Below are 25,395 nucleotides of genomic sequence, written 5' to 3' on the forward strand. Positions count from 1 at the left end.
TAAATGTACCTGGACCAAAGTATGTTAGGCTTGGTGATCAGTGTATTACAGTGAAATCATTTAATAAAACAAGAAGAGAGCTAGAATCTGTGGGAAGGAAAATATAGAACATCTCCATATACCACATTTCCAATATCAAAAAATCACTGATACATTAATAATATTAAGTGTTATTAATCTATACCAATAATAAGAGGTTATGTGATAAGGAAGGGCGTGCCAAGTGAATTGAGTATAGATATCAGGCTTCCAGCATGAAAAAGAGATCAGTATTGCCTATCCCTAGTTGCATATTCACAGCAGACTAGCCCTTCTGTCTCTGCATCAAAGAGGATTGGAAAGATGTGGAAGGTGCAGGGAGCTGATCCACAACTTGGAGCTGTATGCCCACCACTGGGCCTGGTAATGAGCTTGAGCTTCCCATGGGACAGCTGGACACAGAGCTTTTTCAGGGAGCTGGGCTTGAGCTATCTTGTTGTTTTCCCACCTAAGAGGGTTGTCCACCCAGTAAGAACATTCAACAGGAGGATGTTGCATATGCCACCTTGGGTGGGAATTAAGATGGAAGCAGAGTCCAAGAGTGGAGGACATGGAGCTGGAGCCAGATGTTCTAGTCAGGGAGATATATAGTAGGAGGAAGAGGGCTTCAGGAGCCTCCTGAAGGCTCATCTATCACATGGGAGGCATGGACACTGACCTGCATAACCTGGATAATTAGCAACACAACAGGGAGGACCTTAACTAGTTAAGAGAAGTTGTCCCTTTCTTCTTCCGTCTTCCCCACTTGTGATGGTTAATTTAATGTATCAACTTGACCAGTCCACACGTGCCCAGATATTTGGTTAAACATTATTCTGGGTGTTTCAGTGAGAGTGTTTCTGGATGAGAATAATATTTGAATCCATAGACTGAGTAAAGCAGATTGCCCTCCCAATGTGAATGAACCTCATCCAATCCACTGAAGACCTAAATAGAATAAAAGGCTGAATAAGAGAGGATTTGATCTCTGACTGTTTTTGAGCTGGAACATCAGTCCATCTTCACCTGCCTTCAGACTCAAACTTAAACCAGAATTATACCCCTGGCTCTTGTGGGTCTCCAACTTGCTAACTGAAGATCTTGGGACTTGTCAGCCTCCATAGCCACCTGAGCCAATTCTTACAATAAAGAATCTCTCTGTGTGGGTATATATTTAGAGCCCTGACAGGTGGAGAGGAAAGGTATAGAGCTTTGAACCACATAAGAGATTGAAGTTTTATACTGTATCAGGCTAAATTTTAACAGCTGAAAGTGAAGGGAAGGTTATGGATTACACTAAATGCTGTTAAAGCATAAAGAATGATTTGAAGGTGTATAACTGGAACTTGGAAACAGCTGTTGAAAGAAATCAAAAATATTTCATGTTTATATTCCAAGTTGAAACTTTTCAGTAACCTAGTTATATACCTGACCTTGTCCCACAGAAGACTTAAAGTAATTTATAAGAAGCCATTTAACACAATGGAAAATGAAAAATATAAGAAAAAATATAAACTGAATAGAGTGATAATCAAGAAGAAATGGGAAGTTCCCATCATGGCTCAGTGGTTAATGAACCCAACTAGGATCCATGAAGGCTCGGGTTCGATCCCTGGCCTCCATCAGTGGGTTAAGGACCCAGCATTGCCACAAGCTGTGGTGTAGTTTGCAGACGCGGCTAGGATCCCATGTTGCTGTGGCTGTGGTGTAGGCCAGCGGCTACAGCTCTGATTCAACTCCTCGCTTGGGAACCTCTATAGACAATATGCCGAAGGTGTGGCCCTAAAAAGACAAAAGACAAAAGACAAAAAAAAAAAAAAGAGCAAAGGTAGGTCAAAGATCCATAGGCCTTCCAGTCCTGCCCTGCCATTAGGGTGGCATCACCAATTTGATTCTGATCTTCCTAGCAGCCAAAGCAGAAAGAGCAACTAGATCCATTAAGTAATATCAGGGATAAAATACACTAACAATTCCCAGAATAAAAGAGCTCTGGACAGTGCACAGTATGATCAAGCAATGAACACCAGTGGCTGCCACTGTCCCATGCTCTGTCCTCCATTGCTTTAATGCTTAGATATGCCCTCCAGTTAATACCTGCTTTAGATGAATAACATGGGTGATGAAAAGGAGAACCATGTGCTGCGTACAGTGCTAGTACTTCTAGTTGTTGTCCTTATTTTATAAATGGAGACCCTGAAGCTCAGAGAGATTAAGTACCTAGACTACATCAACCCAGCTAGCAAGTGGCAGAGCCAGAGTCTGAAGTCAGGTCTGCTGGTTCCTAAGCACATTCTTCACTAAACTCAAACTCCATAATGCTGTTATGAGAAATGAGAAAATGCTGATGACATCCTCTTAGCACGAGGGCTCGTGGACCTGGGTGCTCTGGTCAACTGAGGAATAAACATCTATGTCGCCTGTGGTGACATCTCATAGTTTGGGAAATGCAGCAGTGTGATGACAATGTTTAACAATGTTTGAAAACTCCACATAGAACAGGATAGGCTCCATGCTAGTTCATAGTTCATGCCACAAAATGTGACTCCATATCCCTCTCGCCAAATTTAGAGCAAGGATTGAGAACTATTTTTATAATATATACATATATATATTAAAATATATAAAATATAATAAATATATTTATATAATGTATTTATAAATAAAAATAAATGTTATTTTAAAAGAAAATAATATTGCTTTTTTTTTAAAGTTGACTCATAAAGCTTTTACAGTGAAGCTTTGGTTTCACAACTTAAACTCTGATTTCCCTGATTCTGTGGCCCAGTTGGCTTTGAGTTCTGAGTTACCTTCATTCAGTACTAGGGAGGAACCAGAAGTATAGTAGAAAGTGGATTGAGTTTGGAATCTGAAGACCTGGGTTCAAGTTCTGTCCACTTAAATTGGTTATCTTGAGTGATCCTGAACTCCCATTTCTCATCTATAAAACTGAGAGAGTAAATCCTATCATTTTGGACAAAGATGAGAATATATATGTAAAAAATCTTTATAAACCCTAAATTGAAATTATACAGTATGACATTTCTAGGTTACATCTAAAAGCAGAGGAGCTAGCTGGCTAGCATGAAGAGCACCTGATCAAGAATTTTAAAATCACAGTTTTACATAGTGGATCCTAAGAAATGACCTAGCACTTTGACTAACTTCCTGGGTTTAGATAAATCATATACTTCTTTTAAACTTCATTCTTCCCAGCTATTAAATGAATTTAGACTAGCTATTATCAAATGCCCATTTTTATCCATAAATATTTTTATTTTTGACTGTTGGTTTGCTTCAATTTATGTTTTCATGTTTGCGGAGGAATATAAATTAAAATCAAGAATAATATTGCTTGGATTTTTATTTTGGAAAAGTGTGACATATGAAGATTCCCAACCCTTGATATTTGTAACTAACACATGTAAAATCACTCAAAGTGACTTTTGGAATATTTTTATCTGTCAACAGATTTAAATAGAAGCATCTGAGTGCTGAACTTCATATCTTCAAAGTGTTATAACCTCTCATTGAACTTCATATCTTCAAATGTTATAACCATTCATTGATTTCCAGCTGCAGCTTTGGCTCTTGAAAAACTGCCTTTTACTTATGGTTACTGTATTAGTTTTCCAGGCCTGGCATCCCAAAGTACCTTGTCAGCAGGTGACCTAAATGATGGAAATTTATTTTCTCACAGTTCTGAAAACTAGAATTCTGAGATCAAGGTGTCAGCAGGATTGTTTGCTTCTGAAGGTCTTGAGAGAGAATCTGTCCCATGCCTCTTACCTAGCTTCTGGTGGTTTACTGGCTGTTATGGGTTGAATTATGTTCCCCTCAAAATCCTATGTTGAAGTCTTAACCTTCAGTTATCTCAGAATATGATCTTCTTTAGAGGTAGCATCTTTATAAAATTAATCAAGTTAAAAAGAGGACATTAGGATGGAATCTAATCCAATATGACTCATATCTTTATAATAAGGGAAAATTTGGACACAAATGCATACAGAGGGAAGAGGATCTGAAGACACATGGAGAAGACACCATCTATACGTCAAAGAGAGAGTCCAGGAACAGATCCCGCTCACAGCCCTCAGAAAAAACCAACCTTGCTGACACCTTGATCACAGACTTCTAGCCTATGAACTATGAGACAGTAAGTTCTGTTGTTCAAGCCCCGCCTAGTTTATGGTACTTTGAATAGTAGCCCTAGGAAACTGCCTTACTGAGTCTCTGGTTCCTAGGGTTGTAGCCACATCACCCTGATCTCTGCTTTCATGTTCACACGGCAATTTCCCTGTGTGCAGGTCTGTCTCCAAATTTCTCCTTTTGATAAAGGACAATTCATGTTGGGTTAGAGCCCATCCTCTACTGCAGTGTGAACTCCTCTTAACTAAATATATCTGCTGCACTATTTCCAAATAAAGTCACCCACTCTACTCCAATATGATTTACCCTACACCAATATGACTTCATCTTAACTAATTATATCTGCTACAACCCTCCTTCCAAATGACGTTGTATTTGGAGGTCCTGGGAGTTAAGACTTCACCATATGAACTTGGGGTTTCAACCCAAAACACTTACTCACAGTAGATTGAAAAATACGGCCACAGTATTTTTTTTTTTTTTTTTTGCTTTTTAGGGCTGCACCTGCAACATATGGAGGTTCCCAGTCTAGGGGTCTAATCAGAGCTACAGATGCCAGCCACAGCCACACCAGATCCGAGCCATGTCCGCGACCCATACCACAGCTCACAGCAACACCAGATCCTTAACTCACTGACAAGGCTAGGGATCGAACCCACAACCTCATGGTTCCTAGACAGATTTGTTTCCACTGCACTACAACAGAACTCCAGCCACAGTGTTTTACAGCTCCTCTCAATGAGAGGTGGAGTCTATTCTCTCATCCCTTAAGTATGAGCAGCACCTGTGAATTAACTCTAAGCACATTTAACAGTGTTAATGTTTGGGGTCTGGAGCCTAGGCCTCAGGAGTCCTTTCAGCCTCTGTCTTCCCCCACTTGGAATCCTGCCCTGAGACTTCCATGAACAGAAGCTGGTTCAGCCTCCATGAGGATAAAAAGCCTTGTGGAGGGAAACCAAGGTGCCCCAGACAACGGCCAGCAACAACTGCCAGGTAAGTGTGTGAAATCATCCTGGACCTTTCAAACGGGTTGGCAAATACAGCTCATGAGCCAAATCCAGCCCAGCTCTTCTTGTATAGCCTATGAACTAAGGACAGTTTTAACTATTCTAATGGTTGGAAAATATCATTAGAAGATGAATATTTTGTTACTCATTAAAATATTTTGTTACTCATTAAAATATATGAAATGCAAATTTTAGAGTCTACAAATAAAGCTTTATTAGAATGTAGCCACACTTGTCTACAAATTGTGTTTGCTGTTTGTGGTATAATGGCCAACATGAATATTTCCGATAGAGGCCATGTGACCATAGAAGCCTAGTATCTGATCCTTTTAGAAAAAAAATATAAGCACAGCTGAGTCTCCAACTGAACACAGCTGTGTGAGTGAACCTAAAGGAAGCGAGCAGAGGCTAGGTCCAGCCTACCCACAGGATCAGGAAAACAAATCCTTATTTTAAACCACTAAGTCTGAGGGTGGCTTGTTATGCAGCAATAGGTAACTAAAATACTTATTTACTTGACTTCTGATTAAGAGAAAAATAATTTTTAATATGAAGCCAAAACAAAACATGTCTGTTTTTGCAAAAAAAACACACAAAACCTCAAAACCTCTCAAAACATTGAGGATCTGAATTAAACTTCTCAAACTTGCTTTTTCATGTGCACAGTTGGGATTTTTCAGGTAATTTCCGTCTAAAGAGCAAATAATGACTAAAACCAAAACTGTCCACTGAATTATGTTAAATATCCTCAGTTCCCTTTGGATTTCATCCTAACCTTTGATTTCCAGGGTCTCAGGCCAATGGACCAGTAGCCTGTGATTCTGATGAGCGCTCTGAAAACAGGTGAAAACTGTTCATCCCTTCTTTGGCGTCCTCATCACAGGTGGTAGAATTGAACTGCTCCTAGCAGAACCTGGGAAGAAATACCTCGAGTCAGTTTGTTTTCTGAGTTCTGCCACGGTTAACGGACTTCCTGTGCAGGAGATGCAGCTGTAGCCTGGCCACAGAAACAGAAGCATACAGTTTCCACCTCTGACAATGAAAGCTGGGCCTCGTGAGAGCTGGGAAAACCTGGGTCTGAATCTTCCCACTTAGCTCGAAGCTCCTGTCTGGACCACAGCAGCCAATTCTCACAACATACAGTAGGATCACGGCGTGAAGAGGTAAAAGACCCAGGGTCTCATCCCAGGCCACTTCAGGTGTCTTCTCCTCTGCAAATGAGCAGTATAATAATGCCTCACTTGTTACCTCCCGGTGATAATACCTAACACCACCGATAATATCTAATGTTCTCACAGTGCATTTTAATAGCGTGCTAGGTCGTGTTCTGGCGACAGAGCAGTAAGTAAAACTGAGTCCTTGGTCTCATGGAAGTTCTTTGTAAAGAAGGCAAAAGTATACAGTGGGAGTGACAAGTGATGTGTAACTTTTATTGAGGTCTTCTGACCACTCTGATGAGAATATCTTGTGAGGCGGCAAGGATAGAGCAGAGAGAGCAGGTGGAAGTCTATTGCAATAAGACAGGTGAGATTTAACTGTGGCTTGATGATGGTACAAGTGAGAAAAGGGGATCAGAGAAGTGAGAAATGGGTGTGTTTTGAAAGTAGAACCCACCAATATTTTCTGATGGAAACGTGGTGGAGTGTGAGAAAAGAGGAGTGTTGGGAGGTGACACCAAGGGTTTTCCCTGAGGAATCAGGAGTGTGTGCTCCACGTGGAGCAGGGAGACAGAAGACTTTGAGAAACCACCTCTTCTAATGTGTCTTCTCAGGCAATGTCCTCCCCTTGATCTAGGTTCGTTCTCCTTGAATTGGACATGTGGTCCACACAATGACCCCTTTCCCCCCATGGGCAGTTATTCAGCTCCAAGCAGCTCCCGCATTTCTCTGGGGCAGGCTCCTTTGTGCTCTTTTCTGTGGTGGTCCCTGGCAGCCTTGCTCTCCACAGATGCCTATTCTCATCTGTCCTGTGGAGATTTGGGGGCACAAGAGAGCTCATTTTATGTGCCTTTAGGAAAATGAGAACTTGAGGTGATGTCTTTATCCCTCTTTGCCTCCCCACCTGCCCCTGCTGTCTCCCCAGGGCTCAGACCACTAGGATCTGCAGGTCCAGAGGCAGAGCCCCGAGGCAGTTAGGGAAATTCCTACCAACAGAAGAAATGTGAAAATAGCTGTTTTCCACTGATGTCAAGGCCAGGCGTGGAGATTCTGGCCCAAAATAACTTTCTTTGGGCCAAGCAGCCTAATGGGACATTTAACCTCTCTCTAAGACTCAGTTTCCTGATGTGTAAAATTAGCATTGAATTAGTTTGCTTGGTTTTCCAAGCACAGATTTTAAGAGTTAAGAGGATGGAATGTGCTGATGTTAAACAAATACAAGAAATGAGTCATTTTTTAGCTATCTGGAAATCCCCTTCACAATTTGTGACTAGAGATAGAATTCAGATTTATAACCCCAGATAATCTTTTTCTATCTCAAATATCCCCAATATACTCTCTGGTTTACTGTTATATTCCATTGCGAGTCAAGCCAAATAGATGTTGTTCTGATCAAATAAAAGCAAAAATCAAATAACTTGTATTCCAAACTAAGTAGACTCAGAAAACTAGAGAGGCATGGCAGTGAGGTCAGCTGAAATTCACAGGTCCTCTTGAAGGGGGTCTAGTGATCGATGGATAAGAAACAAGCAAGGGTGTCTTTGTCCAGGACTGTTGAAATGATCTTAACTCTATAAGATGGCTTTGTTGGAGGGACTCATGGGAATCTCCTGGAACCCAAGTGCAGGCAGGGCAGCAAGCCCCACAGGGACTGGTCTCAGGGGGTGGGCAGTCCTTCTCACCAGCTGTCTGGGCACAGGGTCTTTTTTTTTCTTTTTCTTTCTTTTTTTTTTCTTTTTGCCTTTTCTAGGGCTGCGCCTGCAGCATTTGGAGGTTCCCAGGCTAGGGGTCGAATCAGAGCTACAGCTGCCAGCCCACGCCAGGGCCACAGCAACTTGGGATCCGAGCCACGTCTGCAACCTACACCACAGCTCATGGCAACATTGGATCCTCAACCCACTAAACAAGGTCAGGGATCGAACCCGCAACCTCATGGTTCTTAGATTTGTTAACCACTGCACCACGACGGGAACTCTGGCACAGGGTCTTTTATCTTGGCGTCTCTCTGCATATCTGCAGGCATACCTCAGAGAGATTGTGGGTTCAGTTCCAAACCACCACAATAAAGCAAATACTGCAATAAAGAGAGACACATGAATTTTTTTTTTGGTTTCCCAGCATTGAAAAATTATATTTACACTACTCTGTGGCCTATTAAGTATGCACTAGCATTATGAATAAAAATGCACATACTTCAATTTAAAAATACTTGATTGATAAAAAAAATACTATTATCTGGTAAAACAGGATTCCTGCAGACATACAATTTTTAAAAAAAATGCAACAAAGTGAAGCACAGTAAAACAGAGATATGCCGGTGTTTCCCTTTTACTGAGGAGGAGGTGTGGGCTGAGTTAAAAAACTGATAATCAAGTGTGTGACAAAGTGTCAGTACCTCAGTGAGCTTTTCCCTCATAAAACTAGGTCTTGAGTTTTGGTTACTTGGGCTTCTGGTTTTAATGACTTTTGCTGCCATGGGCACCTAAGAAGCTTCAATTGCGAGTGCCTTAGATCATTACTAAGGAAAAGAAAGATGATAAAGCACTGGATAACAAGAAAGGGGAGTTGATTGAAAACTCTCAGCTCCTTGAAAGACAGGAATAAGGCATGAAGACTCCCAAATTCTAGGTCATGATTCTGGAGACAGTTGACCTGTTGATTTAAAGATATCATTAAAAAGCATTGGCTAGGAGGGAGTTCCTGTCATGGCTCAGTGGTTAACAAACCCTACTAGTATCCATGAAGATGTGGGTTCAATACCTGACATTGCTCAGTGGGTTAAGGATCTAGCATTGCCCCGAGCTGTGGTGTAGGTCACAGACATGGTTCAGGACCAGTGTTGCTATGGTTGTGGTGTAGGCCGGCGTCTGCAGCTCTGATTTGACCCTGGGCCTGGGAACCTCCATATGCCGCAGGTTTGGACCTAAAAAAGAAGACAAAAGAAAAGTGTTGGAAAGGGTGGGCCAGGAGTTGCTGTTGCAGTTCAGCAGTAACAAACCCGACTAGTGTCCACAAGGATGCAGGTTTGATCCCTGGCCTCACTCAGCAGGTTAAGGATCCAGCGTTGCTATGAACTGTGGTGTAGGTTGTAGATGCAGCTCAGATCCCATGTTGCTGTGGCTATGGTGTAGGCCAGCAGCTGCAGCTTTGATCAGACCCCTAGCCTAGGAACTCCCATATGCTGCAGGTGCGGCCCTAAAAAACAAAAAAAAAAAGTGTTGACTAGAAATAATGACAGTGTCATAAGCCTTTAACCACGTTAGGACGTGAGAGAGAGTTAGCCTTCGGTTAGAAAAGGTGAACCTTTGCCTATGACTCAGATATCTTAGGCCTTTCTCTCTCCCCCACCTCCCTCTCCCTCCCTCTCCCCCCCCTCCTCCCATCTCCCTCTCCCCCTTTCCCCCCTCCTTCCCACCCCTCCCCTCTGTCTTTCTTTCAATAATTTCCAGACCTCACATTATTTGAGCCAAAAGTTAGAGGCCCAGATCCTAGTCTAAGCTTTGACACTAATTTTTCAGAAACCTTTTTCCTGGAGCCTGGAGTTTGATGAATGGCACTGAGCTCCCTTCCTGCTGCCTTTGGTGGCTAAATGCTTTGATGTTTCAGCGAGGGCTAGAACAACGCTGGGGTTCCTTCGCTTTCCAGCTGTGTGCCCTTGGGGAGATACTTAATGTCTCTAAGTGTTTCTCATAGAGACTTGAAGGGTTAGCTTTCTTGTGATATGTCATTGTGTCATGTTCTTTAACTCTCTAGAGGCAGTATTTCTCATCAGTGCTTCATCTCAGTGCCTTACCAACCACTTTTGGCATGGCCAACCGGGGAGCCTGTGCTCAATCAATGTTTATCATTTTTTTAGATTTTGGTAAAAATATGAATAACGATTTATTAAAATTTCATTCTGGGTAAGACATCAAATCTGATTACTTTGATGGGGGGAGGGGAGAAGAACAAACAAGGAATCAGCTTTGCCTTTAGGAAGATTCACTTCAGGGTAGGGAGCAGATAGGTAATTGACCCGGTAGGTCTCTCCTCTTCCTGCCCACAATGTGTGACTCTAGGGACCCATTTGGGAGTAGACATTGCTGGGACCAGAGTTGCCTAGATAGATAATCATGGCTTCCTGGTGGCCCACAGAGACACAGAGAGGGAGCTGCTGCTGCTCATTAGATATCCCGTTTTTCTAAAAGAAGTATGTATTGGACATCCAAGGAACGATGCAGTTCTTTGCTAAAAGGTTCAGTCATTGCTTCAAAGATCTGGAGCAGTACCAGCTGGTGGGCAGGGCGGAGGTGAGAGGAGAGTTGTTTGTGTGTTGTCCTGGCTTTGTTCTCTCTCCTAATTTCCTTGCAGGACAGCAGGGAGCAAGTCCTCACGCTTGCAGGCACTCAAGGCCTTTCCTGTGGACAACCCGCCTTCCCCAGCCCTTGGTCCTGTAGCCAGTTCTCTCTGATCTTCCAGGGTGGAAGGTGGAGGTTGAAGGAGCACTAGTTCTGGTCCCATGGATGAGGAGAGGAAGATGCAGAATGAGAAAGGGGTGGAAATGCAGAGCAGGGAGGCAGTTTCCACTTCAGGTTACCATTAGCTTCCTCCTCAATAATCTGTAGTCTAAACTGGCGTTGCTGTTGTGGCTCAGTGGAAACGAATCTGACTAGTATCCATGAGGATGCAGGATTGGTCCCTGGCCTCACTCAATGGGTTAAGGATCTGGCATTGTTGTGGCTGTGGTGTAGGCCAGCAGCTACAGCTCCAATTCAACCCCCAGCCTGGGAATCTCCATATACCATAGGCGTGGCCCTAAAAAGACAAGACAAAAATAAAAATTAAAATTAAAAAAAAATCTATAGTCTAAACTCACACACTATTTGCCAGCCAGTGATTAGTTTCCTCTGCTAATACACGCTCCAGTATAGCCTGGATGGGGAGTTCCTGTTCCTTCTCTGAAAAGAACATCGGTCCCGTTTCTGGTAAAATAACAGTTCTGGCTTTATCGATCTGAGAGAGTTTGTCCTGTCCATATCCTGGGTAATTGTGACGCTTCCTGGCACTAATAGACAATGATGGATGCGTATGATCTCCAATTGCTCCCCCTTCCCAGGTGGAAGAATAAGAGGCAGGAAATGATGAGGGTTCAGCCAATCTTGTAATAGCAGAGTACAAGAACTAATGTCATTTCCACAGCATCCTTCCACGGGAGTCTAAGGAGGTGTTGGTCCCCTGAGAAATTGTACTACCTTCTCCATGATTTCCAGAGAAGCTGCTTGAGTTACACTGTCTTAGATACTAAGAGTCCAGTACACAACCCAACGTAATTGTTTTACTCATTTCGGATACTCCTCACCTAAGGCTGTGAGCCACCTGAGGGCAAAAGCTGCCCCAGCACTAATCCCAGCACACAACATGAAAAGAAAAGAGGACTCTTACCTCCCTTGTAAATGTTTAGCAGGTTCAGCCTCCCATCCCCACTGAAGATCTAAGAATTACACTATAATGGAGGAGATGAAAGACATACAAAGACAGGACAAAGGCAGATTGGCTTCCAGGGCTGAAGCTGGAAGACTGGGCAGTTCTGGCTCCATTGCCTTGCCTAAAACTGTGGAGTGAATGATATTACCGTAACCTGAAAGGTTCAGGATGGTTGGGCAACTGTAGCTCTGGTAAAGGAGAGACCAGGAAGAAAGAACCTGCAGTGTCCCCAGTGCTGACCCACAGGTGTGACCTATCTGTTCCTGGTCGTACAGATAGATAATTCAGCTCTCAGAACCTGAAGCCATAAAATATTTGAATCACATACTCAGTTCCTCTTGTTCTGACTTCATGTTCACTAAGGAACTAACAAATTACAATTTGACAGCCCATGTATTGATTAATACCCCCCAGTGTTGTAAAAAAGATAGGAGGGTGCTTATGAAAGTACATATGCTTCAATTTGAAAAACAAAATCTGATATAAATTGTTACTGTGGGGTTTTGGTTTTGCCTGCCTCATATCTATTTTACGCTTGTCCTCTCACATTTTTTTGGGGGGACCTAGTTTCCTCTCACGTGGAAATGGTACCATCTCATCAAAGATCCTACACTGGGCCGATCTGAACTTGTCATCTACTTGGTCTCAGTGGCCTGGCCAAGTCCCCTGTGGAAACTCAATTCTGGGAACTTTGTTGGAATTACGGGAGGAAAGCAGCTCTTCTTCCACTGGCACTATCTGTAGGGCGCTATAAACCTGGTGCTGCCAGGACCCACCAGGTGGGGAGGCAGGAGCCTGAAAATGGAAGCGGCATCGAAGAGAACAGAGCTAAGAGATGGAGGGAGAGAAATCGAGTGTTGATGAGAATTTTTGAATTCTTAGATCCAGCCATGGCTGAGACCAGACTACTTTGTGTGTTTTCTTAGTAGACCTAATGTATTCACTTTTTTCTTCAATGGGTTTCTAACCACTCAACTGAGGGTCCTGATTAATTCATTATATGAGAAAAGCGGGAAGAGAAAAAAAATTAGCATCGATAAGAAAAAAAAATGAGACTCAGTCAGATGAGCTCATAAAAAATCAGGGATCTGGTTGGGACCGGACCACAAACTCAACTCAAACTCTAGAGCAGTCAACACGGGGGGTGACTCTGCTCTTTAATTAGAAGACTCAGAAGAAGAAAACTAAGCAAATGCTCAGGAGAACATTACTATTCCTGATTCTAAAATTTAAAAGGAATTTCCTCCTTGGGATCCTTATAAAGATGCTATGTGAAACAATGAATCACACCCTCAATAATATTCTTACAATAAACACAACAATGAATGAATGACTTTCATGGGAATGTTTCTTAAAACATCCTGCAAAGTAGACTGATGATATAACACGAAAGCACCATTCACCGAGGACAGCTTTCCAGTGGGAGGAGTGACACCGGTCAGGCATATGGTTCTCTGCTGACATGGATCCTTCAAAGTGATGCCTCCTTGATAAACAAGCTGCAAACTGTACCTCTAAGTGACTGAATGATTTGGGAGCATAAGCCAGTTACAATTCCTTCGCTTTGGGAAGCAATATCTCCGTCTTATGTTTTATGATAATTAGATGGATGAATCATTGTCTATCAAAGCCACTTTTACTCTTATCCATAAAACCATGTCATATGCAAAGAATAATGTTTATCTTTCTCTTCTTTACCATGGCGGGGGGGGGGCTTCCTTTCTAGTTTTCCTTGAAAGGATCCCTGCCTGATTTAAAGGAGCCTTCCTGCCTATAATCTGACGTAGACACAAGGGTTTTTGTTGTTTTTAATCTAATGAATTTCAGCACTAACTGTGTGGCTGCACTGTGGCATTCAAAGGCATTACTGCTTGCTGGCAGGTGTTTCTAAACACGTGTGAGTTGAATGTGTGATAATCATACCCTAGAGGTATATCTGATAAAGGTTCTCTGCTCATATTGAGATGGAAAAGTCTATAAAATCCCTAATAACACTTCACCCTCTGGATATAATCTTAGAAGCTAGGTTTCTAAGATTTGGTATGTCCAACCAACTCTTTTTGTTTATATGGTCATTATCCATTTTTTAAGTGTATGAGCAAGGTCATCTCTAATAGGCACAAATTTTAATTCGTTCCTTTTCTTCCTTGATTTGTAGTTCCATTGCTTCACTTCCATAGAATTTCATTCTAATATATTTCTATATTTGAAAGTCTTTTATCAATATATATCTTGAACAAATACGCTTTTGTCAATCAAAATTCTTTTTATTCTCATGACTATAAAATTCTTAGTATTAAAATTTTCATCTGGATTCAGTTAACATTACAATAGATATCAATACATGATTGACCAAAACAATATAACTATATTAAAAATTATATTAAATACTTATTAAACATAAATACAATTTTATGAAATAATTTACTCTTTATTTATTTATTTTTGGCCGCCCCATGGCATATGGAATTCCTGGGCCAAGGATTAGGTCCAAGCTGCAGTTGCAACCTAAGCCACAGCTGTGGCAATGCCTACTGTGCCAGGCCAGGGATCAAACCTGTGTCCCAGTGCTTCCAAGACACCACAGATTCTATTGGGCCACAGAGGGAATTCTGAAATAGTTTCCTCTTAATGATATGGATGGGACTGTTTTTCAGTTAGTTCATATATTCATGGATGAATATTACTTACTGCTAGAATTAAATAGGATTCAACATCAGTTCTTGTTCTTATTTTTTTTACAAGCATAAGCATTAGCAAACCTGGTTCACATAACTAATTAGATGAGAATGGAAAGAATTTCATTTTCTCAATTCAACTCACTTATATTCTGTTATATATATATATCCTTAGACTTTAAGTTCTTATATACTTAAAATTAATATACAGTATGTTGTATATTCATATATATATATGATTATTCTTTTCTTATATGTTATAGTCAGAAAATCACATAGCGATCCATGTTAAAATAATTTTTAGTGATCTTTGAAAAAATTGCTTGGCCCTCCTTTAATTTAGCTGAAAGCAAAGCATTAGACATCATAATACTTAGAAAATGATTCTTTAAATCCTATCATTAAAGTCATTTACTTTCTCAAAACTATCCATTTCAATCACCCCCTTTTTTCAAGCCCCAGACTTTAATACCCAGTGTGAGATTCAGGGTTGATGAATGGCATGGAAAGCAGAGATGCACAGTGTGATGGGGAGAAGGGCAAGGAGGGTGGGCACCAGATCGCCTCTGCAGGTCAATAGTCATGGGAATTAAGGCCCTGGACAAAGACTTCCTTATAACTAACTCTGTGCCTTCTTACCCTTACCAAGGTACTTATCAAACCTAAGAAATAAAATGTGCATCTCGGTTTGAGGGTCAATGTTCTAGTAAAGAAGGAAAAATTTATAAAAATACAGGAACTGTACTAAAAAGTACTATAAAGAAGCAACAAATGGTAAAACCCTGGAGGGAGGGTGCCATGTTTGATCAGGTGATGGGAGAGCCCTTGTGACTGGTGCCTTTGAATTCCTGTCCTAGGATAAGCGTAGGCAGCTTGCAGAGCTTACATTCTAGGCAGGAGGAAGAGTGACTGCAAAGGCCCAGCTGAGAATAACCTTGGCTCAGTGTTTGAGTGGTGGGAAGAAGGCCGGTGTGGCTGGAGCCTGGTGGGCCAGGGAGGAGTGGAAGGAGGCGAGGCCAGAGAAATGGGCAGGGCCAGACTGGGTCAGGCCCTGAGAGAGCTGTGTGTTCTTTCTTCTCAATGGGATCCAAAACCACTGGACGTTTTAAGCAGAAGAATGACAAGAGCTGTGTTGTGCTTTGGAAAGATCATTCTAGATGCTAGGAAACACGGCAGTGGGTGACAAGGAAGTGAGAATAAAGCCAGCAAGCAGCAAAGCCATAGACTAAGGCACTTGTCCAAGGGAGGGAAGGATGGTATTTCAGGATAGCGGAGGAGCAGTGGAACTGTGGAAGGTGTTGAATTGGAGTAACAATTTGTAGAAAAAAATCTGCAAGAATTACTGATGGATTGATTATAGAGTGTAAAGAAAGGGAAAGAATGTACCTGTAGGATAAATTCTAGAAGTGAGATTGCTTAACTATGTCTATGACATATTTCAGCATCAGAATATTTTAACCTAGAAGTGCTGGGCAACTATTTGGACCATGGCACTGAGTGACCAAGAACTCCAGACTGAAAATCTACCTGGGTAAACAATGATATGGACCCTACTCGTGGTTCATTGCTCCAAACTACCTTACATGTGCCAGGTTATGAAAACTGCCAAATAAAATCTCTCAAAATGGGAGTTACTACCATGGCACAGTGGGTTCAGAATCTGACTGTAGTTGCTCAGCTCTCTGTGGGAAGGCAGGTTCAATCCCAGGCCCAGTACAGTGGGTTAAAGGCTACGGTGTTACTTACGGGCTGTTTTCAAAGGGAAATTCTTATTGCCACAATTCTGGTTAGTCTAGAGTATATGCCTGTCAAATTTTCTTTAAATATTACCCAGTAGGAGTTGTGAAGATAAAATTAATGTTTTAAATCTATCCATAATGTTTAAAAATTAAATTTTATTAACCTAGCAAGAGAAATGATCTGATCTTTCTCTCTCTGCAAAGTAGTACAAAAGTACTACTATAGAGGAGTTCCCATTGTGGTGCAGTGGAAACGAATCTGACTAGTATCCATTAGGACGGAGGTTTAATCCCTGGCCCACTCGGTGGGTTGGGGATCCAGCTTTGCTATGAGCTGAGATGTAGGTCACAGACATGGCTCGGATCCCGAGTTGCTGTGGCTATGGTGTAGATCAGCAGCTGTATCTCCAATTTGACCCCTAGCCTGGGAACTTCTGTATGCCATGGATTGGGCCTTAAAAAGGGGGGATGCGCTGAGGTTGTGGGATGGATGTGCTGGGATCGTGGGATGGAAATCCTATAAAACTGGATTGTGATGATCATTGTACAACTATAAATGTAATAAATTCATTGAGTAATAAACAATTTTAAAAAGGGGAAAAAAAGTGTTATTATACAAAGAAGCAATCAAATCAAGGAGCACACATCCAAAATGTAAGGAAAAAAGTATTATAGAGCTGTTTCAGGCAGGTAATAAAATATTACATTGTCTTTTTTGATTTTTGTGAGGATTATGGTATTTGTCAGTATTTTAAAAATTGTAACTCATTGTGATTTCTTGGCCTAAGTGAATATTTATTTTCATACTCAATCTGTGTTTTACTTTCGTGTTCTTAATGTTAAAGAGAGCGCTGCAAATTGTTTAAATTTTAGGCTCCTAAAACGTGGACCTTATAAGTGGCATTACTTATAAGGTAGGAAAGGCTTGTTGCTGTTTGAGAGGATGCAGCATGTGTAGGGTTATGAATATCTTTTGGGAGAAGGGGAGGGGATGAGTCTAGGTTGAGTTAGAATTGACCATTAGACATCCAAATGAATCTAGGCAGTTGGATCAATAAGCCTGGAGCTCAAGAGTTCTGGGCTGGAGACATAAGTTTGAGTGTAATCAGTGCATAATTGTTTGTTTGAAGGCTAATAGTCTATGGAAGTAGCCAGAGAAGACGTTTATAAAAGGAAGAGAAGTGGGTTCCTGACAGAGCTCTGATGTCCTCAACATTTCAAACTTAGTATAAGAAAGGACTCAGCAAAGGAGGCTCAGCAGCAGCAGCCAAGGACATAGCAGGGAAGCCAGGAAAGTGGGTGGTGGCCTAAGGCCTGGAGCAAAGGACTCGTGGGAAAGGAGGGGCAGGTCAGTCAGGCCAAACCCTGCTGTGACACCAAGAAAGATGGAGACAGAGCTGGTCAAGGGCTTTGGCAATTGGTGACTGACAAAAGCCTTTTCCTCAAAGTGGTCGGTAAAGCACAACTGGGTTTGGAGAGAGTTTGGGAAAGTATGGGTGGTAAAGAAGCAGTGACAGTGCTTGTAGACATCCCTTCTGAAGAATGTGGCTGTGGCAGAAAGCAGAAAAAGGACAGCAGAAGCTGGAGGGTGGGCTCAAAGGAGCGTGTTTGGATTTTGTGGGTTTTTTTTGTTTTTTGTTTTTTGTTTTTTTTTTTAGGGCTGCACTTGCAGTGTATAGAAGTTCCTGGGCTAGGGGTTGAATTGTAGCTGCAGCTGCTGGCCTGCAGCACAGCCACAGCAAGGCCAGATCTGAGCCATGTCTGTGACCTTCACCCCAGCTCATCCTTAACCCGCTGTTTGAGTCCAGGGATCAAACCCGTGTCCTCATGGATACTAGTTGGGTTTGTTACCACTGAGCCACAACAGGAACTCCTACATTTTTTTTTTTTTAATGTGTGCGATTAAGGCATACATGTGTGTGGATGAGAGTGAGCCAATAGAGAGAGAAATTGGCTACACAGGAAAGAATGGGGACAATTGCAGAGAGATCTGGATCCTAATGGAAACACTTAGCTTAGGTAAGAGCAGGGACAAGGGATGGTAGAGACTGTGGTTACCAGTGCAGGTAGGTGGATGGTTTGGTGTTGAGAACATGAGGGAGGCCTCATCTCATCACATCTCTTTTTTCTGTAGAGCTCAGGGCAAGTTTGGAATCAGAGAATGGCTATTTATGTTTATAGCAGCTTGATTAGAAGTGTCTAAGAACTGGAAGGAAAAAAAACATCAATTACAGAGTGGGTAAATAATGTTATTGTTCAAATGCCTCTTCTGACTATGAAGGATGAGTAACAAGAGAAAGAGTACAGAAGATTTTGAGGTGAGAAAAGAAATGTAAATGGTTCTAGAGTGGAAAACTAACACAGCTTTGGTGTATGTATACTTTTCTACAAGATTGTAAACTCCTTGAGGGAGAACCCACATGTTAGCTATTTCCAAAAGCCCCATAGAGCCAACATAGCATCTTGTACAAGGCAAGGCCTCTGATGCACTGCTGTTGGGTAGGTAGGTGGGTGGGTGGATGAATGAGAGGAGCCTTGGACAAATCCAAAGGGAAAAATGAACAGCATCAAGTGAAGTAAAAGACTTCCTCAAATGGTGGGGAATTTGATCAGAGAGATACTAGATGGAAGGGTGGCATGAATAAAGATGCAAGTGTTAGAATTCCCATTGTGGCTCAGTGGTTAATATACCTGACTAGCATCCATGAGGATGTGGGTTCGATCCCTGGCCTCACTCAGTGGGTTAAGGATCTGGCATTGCCATGAGTTGTGGTGTAGGTCAAAGACCTGGCTCAGATCTGACGTTGCTGTGGCTGTGGTGTAGGCCAGCGTCTATAGCTCCAACTGGACCCCTAGCCTGGGAATCTCCATATGCCGTGAATACAGCCCTAAAAAGACAAAAAGACCAAAAAAAAAAAAAAAGATGCAAGTGTAGCTTCTGGAAAGACTTTTCTCCAACTTGGGTAGAGACATGCATGTTTGAAATGATGGGGAGATACATTCATATGTGTTGGTGAGACAGGCCCAAGTGTGTTTTGCCTTGAAGGTTATGCTAAGGAATTTGGATTCCAACTGAAATTAGCATTTATGTGGTGCCTGGGCTGAGACTTATTTGAAATCTTAATGGATACAACCTGGAAAAACTGACATTTTAAAACCACAAGTAGTTGTATGTCACTCAAAAAGTAGAAACTTAAATTCAAAAAGTACAGACTTCTGTTTTGGGGCAAACCATCTGAATGAGTCTTTATACTCCAAAAATGTAAAATAAACACAGCTTTATAAAATGGAGATATTACTGATTCCAGAGGCTAAGCTCCTTTGTAAGATAAGGGAACAGGTTACTACTGTTAGTGCGGAAAGAGTTGCATCTCTGTAGATCTGTTTCCCTTAGAAAAATGATTTCTTACACCACTGACGTATGCATGTGTTCTACTTGGATGAGTGTGTTTTTGTTCACATGAGGCCAAAAGGCAAAAGGGTGGGGATGGTGAGCTGAAAATGACTTCACCTTAGCAAGGGGACTGGTTTGGTTTTGGCAGGATTCAACCTGGATTGAACTTCTCGTCTCCTGACCATGATATTATTGAAGATTGATTAGCCCAGAAAGTACTATTATAAGACCACTGTGTTCTGATGTGGTTGCCAGGAAATGCTCCTGTAGAGGAGGGTGGTGTTTCTCTTGAAAGGAGTGAACATCTCTGCTGTCAATCACCCTGGAAAGAAGTGGATCCTAGGACAGGAAATAAAGATTGAAAATGTAGACCTTAGACTAACTAGCAAGAGGGAGAAATTCTTTTCTTTGCTGAGCTTCAAGTGATGGGCCTGGCCATGCTTTGAGTACCTCCAGGGATAGGTATGAGTGAATTCTTTATAGGCAGGTCGAATTTAAGCAACTATAAGTCAGTATATCAGCCTGTAGATTCAGAGAAACCATATATTACCTCTCAGTTCTCTTCTTGTGCTTCCCTGAACCTTGAGTCCAGTTCAACCTAAGCAAGATTGTGGAAAAAGAAGAACAGGCTGGGACATGTTTGGGTCCTAGTGAAGAAGGGCAGATCAGAGCGCCTCCTAGAGGCTGTGTGGTGAAAGCATTTTACAAAGGCCATGCGCCACAGAGCAGTGATCCTGGGGACCATGGACAGCAGTGGCAGGGGCAAGGAAATACTGTTATTAGATACGAAACTTTAGATACCCCCATAAAGGATTCTCTGAAATAACCATGAGAAACTCTACAGGAGCAGGCGGTGGCCAACATTATAGTTTAGTAATTTAATAAAATTGTTGGGGTTTAAATAGGTCATGATAAAGCAATCCCATATTCCCCTTCCAAATTTGGAGTGAATATAATGGAGGGATTTTAGACACCAGAGTCTAAATATGAAAATATCATCTTCTTGCCACCAGCACTGACTTAGAAGCTGCATACGAACACGGCAAATGACCAGAGAGCAGACACACCAGCTCTGGTGGGACAGCGTTCCTTGGGGAAAACACAGAGACAGGAACAGGTATGTGGGTCCCTACTGCCCTCTGCCTTCTAGGGCAGAACACACTGATCAGTGTAGCCAGACATCGGATTCTAGAAAATGGACCCTGAAACTTGAGCTGTGACGTTTTCAAGCTCTGTTGTTAGAGAAACACCAAGCTCTCCTCTGGAGTAATTAGTGGTCAAAATACAACACAAGGCTCTGGCATGGCTCCAAGCCGTCTCCTACCAGCTCGGGATTTGGGGGTGTGGAGATCACCGGCCCCTCCCCTTGCATAATCAGGGTTGGGGGGGGGGGTCAAAGCCTTGTCTCTGCAGCTAGCTGTAGTGGCAAGGCCCATCCCCCAGTATTCATGATTGTAGAAGGACCACAACTTTCTCCTGACCTGTTCAGTAGGCTGGAGCCAAGCCTAGAGATGACCTGGGATCTGCCCCTTCAACCCTGGGCTGCAACTTGCTTCCTTGGCTCTTTTAGGCCAACTCTTTTTCTGGAAGGCTGATTAGGAAGAATCCATCTTGGACAAATCAAGGTATACCTTTCTGAGTCTAGCCCTAATGAGCCCACTATCCTTTCTTCCTGAGTTGATCTTATTTTCTTAGAATGACAGGCCTTCTTATACAGGGGCAGGGTTTGCCTAAGTGAGTTTACTGGCTGGTGGAGCAGATGTGTGCATCCTGAGGCAGGATGCTGTGAAAGAGAATACCTAGACAGGGCTGAATTTCAGTTTTCTCCCAAATCACCAGTCAGCTTAGGCATTTACCTTCCCATGGAGCAGTGGGGGTGAAGAGTTGAGAAGCCTTTAGAAGAAACTTTCACTGGTGCTTTTTCCTCCTTGGGAAGGAACACGAGTTTCTTGTCCTTTATGGAAATGCGCAGGAGCTCTGAATCAAAAATGAACTGGATGTTACCATTCTGGACGTGGATGATGGTGATGGTTCCACAAAAAAATATGAATGTATTTAATGTCACTGAACAATACACTTAAAAATGATAAATTTTAGTTATGTATGTTTTAGTACTATAAAACAAACTTAATCTAATCTTGGTTTTGGTTTTGTTATGCTTTGTTTTGAATAGTTAATATAGTCACAAGTTTTTAAATTTAAAAAACAAAAATGGCCCATCAGAAGTTCGCTTCAGGTACAGCAGGTTAATGATCCAGCATTTTATTTTTTTCTTTTTCTTTTTTGTCTTTTTGCCTTTTCTAGGGCTGCTCCCTCAGCATTTGGAGGTTCTCAGGTTAGGGGTCTAAATGGAGCTGTAGCCACTGGCCTATGCCAGAGCCACAGCAATGTGGGATCTGAGCCACATCTGCAACCTACACCATAGCTCAGGGCAACGCCAGATCCTTAACCCACTGAGCAAGGCCAGGGATCGAACCTGCAACTTCATCATTCCTAGTTGGATTGTTAACCACTGAGCCACGACGGGAACTCCAAGGATCCAGCATTTTCACAGCAGCAGCTTGGCTGTGCTATGGCTTGAGTTCTGTCCTTGGCCCAGGAACTTCCTTGTGCCTTAGGTATGGCCAAAAAAAAAAAAAAAAATGCAAAATAAAACAACAACAAAAAATGGCACTTCTACTGTCTATTTCCTAGTTAGTCTATATTCTTCTCCAGAGGCAAACAATAATACCAGCATTTTGGTATTCCTTCAGAGATATATTATGCATACACAAGGAAAAACTTTAAAAAAAAGTTTCGACACAGTTGGTATCAAATTTTACATACTGCTCTACAATTTGCTTTTTTAGCTTAATGAAATTTGGTGGGGAATGTCCCATATCAGTATATCAGAGTTAACATTCACAGCTATCTCTTTTGCCAGTGGATGGATGGTCCACGGTTGATTTAACCAGTCTTCCTTTATGGTGCAAATCTAGATGTTTCTACTCAGTGTTTGTTATTCCAGACACTGAATAGCCTCTAACGTGGTTAATTTCTCATATATTTCTACGCAGAGGATAGATTCCCAGTCTTGGAATTGTCTAGTCATGGTTTTAAGAGTTTTTAACATAGGCAGACCTAACTCTAATATTATTGAGTAGATATTGGAACTAAGTAAGAGCTCTAAGCTGATAAGCTAGCCAGAAAAGTGGTGATGCCATTTTATGGATTATGGTACCCCACCCATAAACCACTGCCCTATGCTTTTTAGTACATACATGAACTAAAGTGGGAAAATCATCAAATGAACCTAAAGAAGATAAGGTCCATTTCCAAAGAGCAATCCTTCTGGCAGAGGTCTGGTTAGTCTATAGCATAACCACCTGACTGTACATGAGTTTTCTTTTTCTTTTCTTTTTTTTTTTTTTTGCCTTTTCTAGGGCTGCTCCCGTGGCATATGGAGGTTCCCAGGCTAGGCGGGGGTCTAATCAGAGCTGTAGCCACCAGCCTACACCAGAGCCACAGCAACATGGGATCCAACCGAGCTGCATCTGCAACCTATACCACAGCTCACGGCAACGCCAGATCCCCAACCCACTGAGCGAGGTCAGGGATCAAACCCCCAACCTCATTGTTCCTAGTTGGATTCTCAAACAACTGAGCCACGATAGGAACTCTGAGTTTTCTTTAAGTAATTCCTTACAGTTTCCCCCATGTAACTTCTTTGTGTTTCTATACACATTATCTGTTTGATTCCATACAATTCAAGGACCCCATTGGATTAGCCAGAGAAAGTGATATCACCTGCTATGACAGGTAAGGAAACGAACAGAGGCCAGGGGAAGTTGCAGCCTGTTCGATGTCACCCAGCAAGTTAATGGAAGAGTCCAAATTAAGATCTAGGTCAGTAACCTAATCTTGTGCTCTTTCCACTAATCTAAATTGTCCTGTCTCTCCAGTTCTCAAAAATAAATGAAATGTTCTAGACTTACTGGGCTCATGAGAGGTCTCAGTTTATGGACAGCCGATGACTGCCTCATTATTTATAACTGTCCTAATGCTCCACAGATGCTGAAGATGAACAGCAGGGATCTCTTGGGAAAAAATATATCTTCAAACAAGGGAGATCCAGAAAAGCTTTTGTCTTCCAGGCTAGACTATAGCCTTCTATGGCCAAGATGGAAACAGGTGAGTCTGAGCTTTGGTTGATATGCCTACCTGAAAGGAACCAGAGGGGAGTGAGTTTTGCCTGTGGGGAACACGTTTTCACATTGTGTGCACTAAAATGCTATGAACTTTTTAAAACCCGTCCCATGCAATGCAACACGGGGCAGCATAGAAAAGAAAAAAGAGGGGCTCCTGCTATGGCACAGTGACTTAAGAATCCAACTGCACTGGCTGGGGTTTCTATGGAGGTGAGAGTGCAATTCCTGGCCAGGTGCAATGGGTTAAAGGACCTTGCATTGCCACAGCTTTGGCATAGGTCACAGCTCTAGCTCAGATTCAATCCCTGGCCTGGGACCTTCCATATGCCACCCATTAAAAGAAAAAAGAAAAAAAAAAAGAGTTCCCACTGTAGTGCAGCAGGATTGGCAGTGTCTTGGGAGCACTGGGACACAGGTTCAATCCCTGGCCCAGCACGGTAGGTTAAGGATCCAGCATACAGCTACAGCTTAGGTCTAGACTGTGGCTCAGATCTGATCCCTGGCCCAGGAATTCCACAGGCTGCGGTGCAGCCAAAAAAAAAAAAAAAAAAAGGAAAGAAAGAAAGAAAAAAGAAAAAAAGAAGAAATGAGCAAAGAACTCCAGCATTGCACACAAAGTAGCCATTCTAGGGTCACCAGACAGTAGGCATTGTACTAATTGGAATAACTCTGGGTGTACACATACAGTCAACAAGAAATTTACTCAGTCTAAACTTTGAGCCATAGTAGAGTAACCAAGAATTCTTCAAAATTAGCATTCCTTTTCTTTCTTTCTTTTTCTTTTTCTTTTTTCTTTTGTCTTTTTAGGGCTGCACCCCCGGCATATGGAGGTTCCCAGGCTAGAAGTCTAATCGGAGCGGTTGCTGCCGGCCTACACCACAGCTCACAGCAATGCCAGATCCTTAACCCAGGGATTAAACCCCCAACCTCATGGTTCCTAGTCAGATTTGTTTCCACTGTGCCACAAGAGAACTCCCAAAGTTAGCATTTCTATCCCGGGTCAGTGAAAGAGTCTATTTTGAGAGCTATCTTCAAATCTCACTGGCGTAACACAGGAAAGGTTTATTTCTCAACTGTGTGACATTGAGGTCGTGCTTGTGGGGGTAGGGGGACTGTACTCCATGAAGTGGCATCCTCACCTCTGCCTAATTCTACTGGCGGGGGGGTCAATGTATGGTTCCCATTGCTTGAGAGGCTGGGAAATGAGTTTTCCACTGTGCTCAGGAGAAAAAGAAGGATTTGGGAGAACACACAGTGCTCTCCCTGGTCCATCAACATAAACAGGCTCATAACTCACATGGTAAAGTACACAGCAGAGGGGAGCCAATATATGAGAACTGGAACAGTGGAAGGAAAAAAGGACCTGAACGGGATCAGACAGCTATATGGGTCTATAGACAAACCTTTGGTAAAAAGGATGTGGAAATTGACTTCAGAACTGGGCTATCAATTTTTTTTTTTGGTCTTTTTAGGGCCGCACCTGAAGCATATGAAGGTTCCCAGGCTAGGGGTCACATCAGAGCTGTAGCTGCTGGCCTACACCACAGCCACAGCAACACCAGATCCGAGCCATGTCTGCAATCTACACCACAGGTCCCTGCAATGC

At 42.3% G+C, this 25,395-nt stretch overlaps 1 long non-coding RNA gene across 1 annotated transcript in view; it reads left to right on the forward strand.

The window, feature by feature from the left end:
• LOC110256743 overlaps positions 4,798-25,395 on the forward strand; it is a 47,604-nt gene continuing 27,006 nt past the window's right edge. Inside the window, exons 1-4 of the long non-coding RNA XR_002338661.1 lie at positions 4,798-5,157; positions 5,960-6,334; positions 20,616-20,719; positions 23,653-23,772. This is a non-coding gene — a long non-coding RNA (uncharacterized LOC110256743). The remainder of the gene's footprint in view (positions 5,158-5,959; positions 6,335-20,615; positions 20,720-23,652; positions 23,773-25,395) is intronic.

Source organism: Sus scrofa, chromosome 14 (assembly GCF_000003025.6).
Source record: "Sus scrofa isolate TJ Tabasco breed Duroc chromosome 14, Sscrofa11.1, whole genome shotgun sequence".
In the NCBI taxonomy this organism is placed as follows: domain Eukaryota; kingdom Metazoa; phylum Chordata; class Mammalia; order Artiodactyla; family Suidae; genus Sus; species Sus scrofa.